The 7,079-nt window shown below is 51.6% G+C and overlaps 1 long non-coding RNA gene across 1 annotated transcript; it reads left to right on the top strand.

Moving 5' to 3' along the window:
* The first annotated feature begins 1,650 nt into the window (after positions 1–1,650).
* LOC140605439 (uncharacterized) lies at positions 1,651–2,426 on the top strand. The gene is made up of 2 exons (XR_012008096.1): positions 1,651–1,696; positions 1,936–2,426. It is a non-coding gene; the product is annotated as an uncharacterized lncRNA (long non-coding RNA).
* The last annotated feature ends 4,653 nt before the right edge of the window (positions 2,427–7,079 follow it).

The following is a 7,079-nucleotide window of genomic DNA, read 5'->3' as shown; positions in this document are numbered from 1 at the left end:
GTGCTGTGCCACCTGCTGCTAGGGAGGCTGGGGATGGTGTGAGCTTCCCGGCCTCGGGCTGCTCCCCCGCCTGGAGCAGGGTCCCCCAGGGCCTAGCGGGGTCCTGGAGGGCAGCCCCGGGACCTGGCCTGTGGCGGGTCAGCCAGAGGGTCTGTGCCTGTGCTCAGCAGCTGGCTTCCTCCCCCATCATGAGGCCTGGGCCTCCTCCACCCCGTCACCAGGGTCCTGAGCGGCCTGTTTCCCATTTGAAAGGGAGGTTTGAGAGTCTATCGGGGGTCTGTGTCCTCGGGCAACCAGACCGGGGGACCCCGGGGCACCCCGGGCCCACTCGGTTATGGGCCATGGGCCTCGCCGAGCCCTTTCATGCTCAAGCCTTCAGGAGGCCCCAGCAGGTGCGGGCGCTTCTCCGGGAGCTGCCCGTGGCCCCACGCACAGAGCTGACGGCCCCCGGGGCTCCGGCCTAGTCAGGGGTCAGAGGGTGACAGCCCCCATTATGAGAGGTCACGTCCACAGGACGATTCATGGGATGCCCCCACCCTCCTCTAGATATGGGTACATCGTAGCTGCATGTGGTGACGACGACACGGTCCAGCGTTGGAAACTGTGAGTGACTCCGGCTCCTGCAGGAGGGCCTTCCCTCTCCAGGAGGGCAGCGAAGGGGCTGTGGGGAGGGGGGGCGGCTGCATCCTCACCTCACACATCTGCAATTCCTGTGACAGAGTAAAGGTCTAAGGCCCCTTCTGGAAAAGAGGGCAGGAGAGCCAGGATGGGGTGCGGTCTTGGTGGGAGACACTGGGAACCCTAATGAGAACTTCTCCATGCCCCCCAACCCTCTCTCTGCCCCACACCTGGGGCCCAGAGCAGAGGGGGTGGGGAGCATCGCACTCCCCAATCTGGTGGCACCTGGACCAGGGGGCACAGCAGGTGCTCAGGAGGGCTGGTGAGGCCTCCAGACCAGGTGGCCCCCACCCTGTGGGAGATGAGAGATTAGAGTCAGTGGAAGGACACCCCCGGGGGCCCCTCTGGAGGGAGGCAGGCTAGAGCCACAGGAGGGAAGGTGGCGGTCCTGGGCGGCTCCTGGCAAGGCCTGGCAGGACACAGAGCCCGAGCCCTCCTGCCTTGGAGCTTCCCAGAGCGACAGTGTGTGCAGTGAGGGCAATGACAGGCCAGACGCCCCCAGTCCCCGGACGCCTGCCGGTGGACTCAAGGGGCAGGTGGGCAGGAACCAGGCTGAGGAGGGAGTCCCGCTTCCCCAGGAGAGACGGTGATGGTCACCCCGCTGGGCGTGGGCTCCCCAGAACAGAGGCTGCATATCAGCCCCTCCTCAGGGAGCAGGCCTGTGGCAGGCAGGACCGCCAGGTGGCAGGGGCACAAGGAGCAGGACTGGCCTCTGACACCTCGCACGGGAGGCCGGGTCCCCGGGTCCTGCACGGCTTCCCCGGGACACCTGCATGTGACAGAGCCCTGTCTTCTGACACCTGTGCCCGCCTGTCCCTCCACAGGGCCATCTCCTGCATGCTGGAAATATGGCTGGATTATTATGGGGACGACTTTTGTCAGCTCCCCGAATTTCCCTCCCTTATGAAAATTCTGCAATTCATAAGACAGCACATGCCAGGTTCAGACGTGGAACTCCGTGCCCGGCGTAACCTCCAACAATTCAGACGCCTCCATACAGTGGAGCCAGAGGCTGGGGGTGAGGAGGCCTGGGGGTGACTGAGCTGGGGACAGGGTGGGCCCCGCCGATCCAGCCTCCATGCAGCTGGGCTGGGAGCAGGGGGTGGGCTCACACTTCACCCCACGGGCTGCAGCCTGGGGACACCTCCCAGGGCTCATGCCCTCACGCACGTGGAGCAGTGGGAAGAGTGGTCTTGACTTGGGAGGCACGTGGAACGTCCGTCCTAATGGGGATACTTTGCCTTCCTGGAGCTACAGCTTCAGCCCAAGGAAAACACCCTGAAGCAGCTCAGGAGCAAGTCCCAGCTCTGACCGTGGGGACTGCTGCCCCGTCGGGGCCTGCGGGGATCCAGGCCGTTCCGGCTGCTGGGGCTGAGGGCTCGGCCCGCGCTGAAGCGCCCGCTGGGGAGGTGAAGCCCCTGCAGATAGTGGTCACTGCTCTAGTTCACTGCTCCGCCCTGGAGGAGCCCCCTGCACCCGCGGCCACCCCAGAGGAGGAGCAGGCCCCGGCACCTGCAATCGGGGTCCCCAGAGTGCCAGAGCCGCCACCTGCATCTGGAACAACTGGCTTCGACCCCTGAGCTCGCCCCAGCTCCCAACGCAGGGCTCGTGGTGGCTGCAGCCCAACGGAGGCTTGCCCTCCCCTGGCATTTCACTGTTTCTATATTTTCCATTTTTCTTTAACCTTTAACCTGTATAATGGCTTATGAGTTTTATTGTAATAAAGGATAAGTTAACTTCACACAAAATTGACTCTGATGCTTTTAAATGCTACATTGTTGTACTTTAGGTCCTTCACAGTGTGGCAGGCCCGGAGCCCAGGGCACCGGGGGACACAGCCCAGGATCCGGTGCTCCCCTGGCAAAGGCAGAGGACGGGAGGACACAGGACATCAGGTCACTCCTGCCGCCGGGCCGCGGCAAAATTTTGAGGGTACTCAGGCCCCTGCTAATTTGTTTTCCAGTATTTTTGGATTACAAGAGCAGTTCCAGGGCACCCAAATGACATTAGAAATTTTATGCGGGCTCTAGTGAGGCAAGGAGGGTTGTGTGACTCTCCCAGGTCTACAGGGAATGGTGCTGATCTCTGGACGGAACGTGTACATTTTTCTAGGATCTGCCAACCTGGGGACATTATCCACTTGGCTTCCCTGCCCTCATGGAGGGTATATGCCTCAGGAGAGGAATGTGGAACATGCTGAGAGGGTTTCCGCATGAAAGGAAACCAAGCAGTGGAGTGGGAGAACTGTAGCCTCGTTGTGTAAAAGTCTTCTGGGGAACAATCAGAAATGGTCTCCAAATATCAGACCCTTCTCTTGAATAGAAAATGTAGTCAGTGTTTTATAACAACCACCCATGAACAATCCATAATAAGAGACATAATAGTAAAAGTAATAATCAAGAGCAATGTAATGATTGGAGGACGATCACAGTGACTTTAACGCTATTAAAGCAATTAATACTGCCAAGTCTCCTACAACAAACCTAAGAAGTTGGGAGATTCCGGTACATATTTCTCAAATTCCTTGTCAAATCACAAGATATCAGGACCTTCTTCCTGGGGTATCTCAGGCTCTGAGCCCCATGTTCTGATCAAGAAAATTATTTCATAAGGCCAAAACAGGTAGCCTGTGGCATAGAAAGTCAAACCAACTAGGTCCAGGTAATGGGGGATCTTGGGAACTTGTGTGCACATCCCAGTGGGGGAGCTTTAAAGAATGGAGGTGGAAGGGGGGCTGTCTGGGGCTGGCCAGCCACATGATACCCATCAGATTTCAAGTATTTGGCCAGCCCAGGGTGCATGCAGAGAAGGCAGGAGCCAGACTCACAGCCAGGGTCCATGAACCATGCTATGACTCCCACTAAACCCCAGCATTTTCTTAGCCTTAGCATCCCATTGCCCTTCTTCCACCTCTTCCATCCAACCACTGGAGGTCCAGGTAACCATATTTGCATATAGAGGCTCTGGGCTGTTGGAGTGTGAGCCTCTGTCAACCAGACCAGCAGGGGTGACAAAGGCAAGCATCTGAGTTTCATATTGCCTCTGGGTGAACCCAGGAAGTGCTGAAGTTGCTGGAGTAGGTGGGCAGTCACCACCCGGTGCCTTCAAAAGGCAAGTTCCCCTTTTTTGGAACAACGAGAGGACTTTAAACATATCCAGGGACTCAGGCTGGCTGAGATTGTCCAATGGTGGTTCCCTGACGCTGAGCTGAAGTACAAAATTCTAAGGATATTTGGGCAGGTGTCAGCTGAAACCTCTCCAGGAAGACAAGAGCTGCTCCTTGGTTCCCAAGTAGACTCGAAAACATTTGACGACTCTGGCCATCCAAGAACAAAATCCCTATGTCTTCCCGCTCATCACAGGAGGTATCTGGACCTACAGGAGCTCTCATAAAGTTTTATTAGAGATTCAGTTAGGTCATGGGAAGCCTGGTTGGATTTCAAGTTTTGACACTATCAGTTCTCAGGGTCTGAGCTGAAGCAGATAATTCTGAGGATGCTTCAGTTCAGGATAACTTTCTCCATCATCTTCACAGAGGCGAGTGATCCCTGGGCCCCCACGTGTTCTTTAAAAACTTTGTGGAGGTTCTGGTGGACCAAGGATGCCCGGAAATGGCCGCAGCTTGCTATGTGGAGAGGGTTTCTAGGAGGCGTTCAGAGGGAAAACCAGGCATAGCTCAGTTAACTCCCTGAAATGAGGATGGAGTAGAGATGGAGCAGATAAAAGGAGAAGGGAGAGCTACTTGGGGAGGGAACCTGAGCTCCATGAATAGGGACCACCAACCCCAACTGTCAGAGTAGACAAGCACATCTCCCCACCCCTCACCCCTGCCCCCAGCCTTATCCCCTGGGTGTTCAGGCACAGCCGTGGTCAGTGCTTGCTTTGGAAGTTGGTGCTGTTTAGAGAGCGCTACAGAGTTCCTGTCCTGCTCGACGTGACATTCTCCCCAGGGCTCATTCTTTTCTCTTTTTTAATATATCTGATTTTGTTTCCCCCTTTTCTGTGTTTCAATCCTAAGCTCTCTGCCTTTTGTTCGACCCTCTTAAAAAGTTCAGTCTGATCAGGTATGTCCATCAATCTCATCATCTTGTAGAACTCTGTCTCAGAGATTTCTGAGGTGTCACAACCAATATTGTTGCCAGCTGTGTATGTTGCTCCCTGTCGCATGGAGATGTCTCTTGGCTCTCATCCTGGGATTCCCACCAGAGTGTTCTCTTGAGTTTTCCACTAGTTTCCTATTGTCACTGTAATGAATTACCATACACTTAGTAACTAAAAACAACAGAAAATATTTCTTTCTTTTTTTTTTTTTTTTTACAGGTTTGGAGGCCTAAAACCTACAATGAGTCATTTTAATAGTCGTATGGTGGTATCTCACTGGAGAAACCCCTATGGATTCTCTATGTTTCTTACATACTTCATTGTCTCATTTGATGAAAATACTTTGCTGCAGTTTTCACAATTGGCCTTGGTTCTTTAAAAGCAAATAACTTTGCTTAGTAAAATTATATATGGAGAAAATATAGAAGTGAAGTATACATAATTGTTTCATTGAAGATCTAGTAGGTTCCTTGAGACTAGAGAGTGTGCCCCATTTGTCCATAAGTCTGCAATGTGTGTTAATAAAAAACTCCAGGACCACCGTCATCATTACTCTTCCCCCATTTTGAGTTACTACCATTGGTAATTAAGCACTGTTGTCACCTCTGTGTCTACTTCATACATTTCAGCAAACCCTAGGTTTCTGTTCATCAAAACAAATGAATAAATATCCTACCTCAAGTGTAATAATATCGCCTATTCCTCCTTGAATATACTTGGCCAGGACTTTTAGATACTGGCTGTTCTCTTTTATACTTCCAGTTCTTTCCTTGGTCAAAAGCAGGGAGTCTGATGCAGGCTATGGTAAGGCATGGTTGGACAGGATGGTTAAGACCTCTAGTTCCTGTTTCTACCCTAAATGTAGAAGGGCACATTCGGTTTGGGAGTCAGCTGGAATCTCAGGAGGAATCCATTTGAGAAGACCAGAGTTGAAAGGTAACAGGGGGAGCCAAGGGTGGAATAAAGCCATAAAAAATGACTTAAGCCCCAAAGATCAGTTGTATGGAGCTAATTTTCTTAGACTCAGTTTTCCTATAAGTAGATCCTTATCATTTCCCATTGCCTGGGCCCCTGAGCTGTATCATGGCTCTGTCATGCTATTATCTGAAAGTCACTAACTCTTGGAGAATATAAGCAGAGGAGGTTTGGAGACAAAAAACACTGTTAGGAAAATGCCCCATTTTCTGTTACCCATCTCCTGTTCTGTTTCACTGATGAAGTACAGATGGTTCTAAACACCTGGAAAGCCCCTGACTGCAGTTCATCCAAGTCCATCTTACCAGACCTAGGATGTGATGCACACAATCAGGAGGGAGCATTCAGGTACCAGGGAACTATGGTCTCTCAAACACTGACTATCCCATAGGACGTAGTGGGATGTAGGTAGTGTAGGTCGTGGAGTCTTTGGCCTATGTGTAGGATTCTCTCAAGTGCTCAGTTTCTCAAACTGAATAAGTCTTTTATAAACTTGTTTTGTTATCTGAGGAGACATGGTTCAAAAAAGAATAGATTTGCACGAAGATAGTAATGGTTCTCATGGGTGATGGTGTCCATACAGACAGGTGGAAAATGACTTCATTTCAGTCCGCACTCACCAGGACTAGTAGAATGTCCCTGCATCATGAGGACATTTTAATACCTCCCTACAGGTATCTGAGGACAGGGGTGTTCTATGATAGCAGAACGGCCTTCAAGGGAGGACAGAGAGTCCTTGTTATTTTGGATGCTCATGGAAGTGGGCAGTTTTGAATGGAAGTAATTGTCAAATGGGAACATAAGCTACGGACACTTTGGCAATAAAATGGAACAGCAATCTTTCAGGTCAGTTAAAGTGATTTTGACTAGATTGACAAGAAGTTGGTTTGAACGAGGACAGGGTATTTTGTCTGAGAACTTGTTTCAGACTCTGCTAACTAAAGTGAAACTCAGTCATTCTGTTCTGAGCTCCCACAGGCTTCCCATCAGGCTGTGGAAACTGCCATGTTCTATGTTACTTTGCTGGACATCTATTTTCCAATGAAAGTCTGAGGTTCTAGGGCACCTGGGTGGCTCAAACGGTTAAGCATCTGCGTTTGGCTCAGGTCATGATCCTGGAGTCCAGGGATCCAGCCCCGTTTTGCTCAGCAGGGAGTCTGCTTCTCCCTCTGCCCCTGCCTTCCCACTTGTGTATACCAGCTCTCTCTCAATTGAAAAACAAACAAACAAACAAACAAACAAATAAGTAAATCTATCTATAAAGTCTGAACTTCTCTTTCCCGAGCAAGGAGGTGAGCCATTTGTTATGTTCCTCTCAATATCTC

This window comes from Canis lupus, chromosome 15 (genome assembly GCF_048164855.1).
Source record: "Canis lupus baileyi chromosome 15, mCanLup2.hap1, whole genome shotgun sequence".
Classification (NCBI taxonomy): Eukaryota; Metazoa; Chordata; class Mammalia; order Carnivora; family Canidae; genus Canis; species Canis lupus.
Note: the sequence above shows the minus strand (reverse complement) of the source record. Positions and strands in the feature narration are given on the sequence as shown.